Here is a 2509-nt window from a genome sequence, read left to right as displayed (position 1 = left end):
TTCATAAGCTAGATATTAATCCATCTTTAAAAGAGAAGAAAGCAAAGATCATAGACTACAAGTCTTGCTTTCTTGTAAGTATCTTTGAAACTGTATGTTTGCTGTCACAAGTTCTCAGATCAATTAACTATTGTTTACTTCCAAAAAAAAATCTGGCGTGGCTTACGAAGATGTATATATGTAACAACATAAATATGAATGGGATAAGACAACAAGACCAAGGGAAACTAAACTTTTGTAATTAATGAAGGTAGTAAGTGTCTAACAGACATTTTGTCTGTTATAGGTTAGATTTAAATTTGCCACTGAAATCAGCCTCTTCTTGGGGATATCCTGCTTGTACTGATGAGCCAATACCCCTCCCTTTATACTCATTTTCACAGAAATTCTTTGCTAATGCATTGCCTAGCTCGCTCTGTAACATTCACAACCATCTTCAACACTGCCTCCAGACTGACTGCAGTTTGACATAAAAAATGGCCTTAGAAAAGGCTCTGGCCGGGAAATTTCATTCCAGCATGGCAGAAATGTAAAGAGTCTGTTGTGATATAAGTACTATTTATCAGGCTGCTATAAATCTCCTTAGCAGAGTCAGCAGAGTCCAAGATACAAACTTCCTAGCAAGTCTGCAGGTAAATTCAGATAAAGCAATCACAACTTGGCTGGGGGAGTGGATTCACACTCTCTAGAATAAGAGTTGCATGGTGTGATTCTGCAAGAAGGGTCAAAATACTAGTAATAACAATAATGATAATAATTCATTCCACAAATATGCATGAAACACCTATTAGATAGTCATCAACATGAATCACAAGACCTTGCAATAATTATATTGCCATTGATGATTTTTTTTTTAATTGAGATGGAGTTTCACTCTTGTTGCCCAGGTTGTAGTGCAGTGGAGTGATCTCGGCTCACTGCAACCATTGGCTCACTGCAACCTTTGACTCACTGCAACCTCTGCCTCCCAGATTCAAGGGATTCTTCCCCCTCAGCCTCCCGAGTAGCTGGAGTTACAGGCACTCACCAACATGCCCAGCTGGTTTTCTGTATTTTTAGTAGAAATTGGGTTTCATCATGTTGGCCAGGCTCGTCTCAAACTCCTGACCTCAGGTGATCCGCCTGCCTTGGCCTCCCAAAGTACAGGGATTACAGGCGTGAGCCACCAAGCCGGCGGATGAATTTTTAAGACTGTTGTATAAATGCCTGTGGGGTATTGTCCAAGAATAAGGTGCTTTCCAGAGTCTTTGTCTAAGCGTTTGTGATTAACACTCTTGAACCATCTGTGAATGGCTTAAGAGGCCATGATGATGGCATCGCTACTGATGTTGTGGGAAGTCCTGCAGGGAGGTTTCTTCTCCACAGAGGGTATTCCACCATTATCACAGTAGAAGTTAGTATCTAAGGAACTCAAGCCATTCCTGACTGAGTGAATGGTAGCAGCAGGTGGAGCTGAGGCTGCAAGGGCCAGATGCCCTTGGGCCTTACCATGTCAGTGCCTGCAGGGCTAATTTTCAACTTGCATGTCTGTTTCTCTTTGCCTGAGGCCCTTCTCTAGTCATAAGATCTCACTCTGCCTGTAGCAGTACTGGGGAAAAAAGAGCCCCTAGGAGCAGCCCTCAGCCAGTGACTGACTGGGAGTTGGTGCAAAACGCCCCAGTTGCCTCACCCTTGAGGTGGGATGTTGCAGATCCACTTATGATGCTTTGGCTCCCGGAGAACCCATCTGGATGGAATTGCAATCTCTCATTGGAAACTTGCTTGGAAAGAAAGTTTTCTTGACTTTCTGAGGCATCCCCCTCCTCCCCATTCTACTTCTTCATTATCAGCATTTCCAGGAACCACATACCAAATAAATAACTTGCGCTTGAATCCTTGTCTCTGGGTCTGTCATACTCCACAATGAACCCACTAGGCAGAGTTCTTAAAATATCTTCTGAGAGTAAGAGTGAGTGGCATTCTTCTTTTACATATTATTGGTAAGTAAAAAAAAAAAAAAAAAAAAAAAGCTTTTAAAAAAGAGCTTGAAATTAATTTCCTTCTCTAAGAAAATAAAATAAGTGCTTGCATATCTAACCAGTTTCCTTAAATCAGATATGCACACATCTGGGATAATGATAAAAACTGAGAAATTGGGAAAGCTAGAGTGAGTTCTGATAAAGCATTTATGAAATGCCCTAATCCAGTCAGCCATCTTGCTGTTAGACAACACTTTATTATTCTTTATAGAAAAAGGGTCTTCATCGATATTTATGTGGCCTAAACGTTCCACCCGATATTTATGAAGTCTATTTGATGAAGTAAAGTAGCATGGTATCAGGACCATGGTTTGAATTAAACTCTGAATCCTTCTTCATCTTAATGCTACATTTTGAAATTATTTCCTATACTTCAAATGAGAATTTGACTACCTACCACCCCTCCAAATGGCTCATGTTTAAAGAAATGCTAGTTATAAAAATATATGGCATTCACTAAATGCCTAAATCATTCCGATGCATGGATCATC

The sequence above is a fragment of the Hylobates moloch genome, unplaced genomic scaffold, assembly GCF_009828535.3.
Source record: "Hylobates moloch isolate HMO894 unplaced genomic scaffold, HMol_V3 SCAFFOLD_16, whole genome shotgun sequence".
Classification (NCBI taxonomy): Eukaryota; Metazoa; Chordata; class Mammalia; order Primates; family Hylobatidae; genus Hylobates; species Hylobates moloch.
This window is presented reverse-complemented; position numbering follows the sequence as displayed.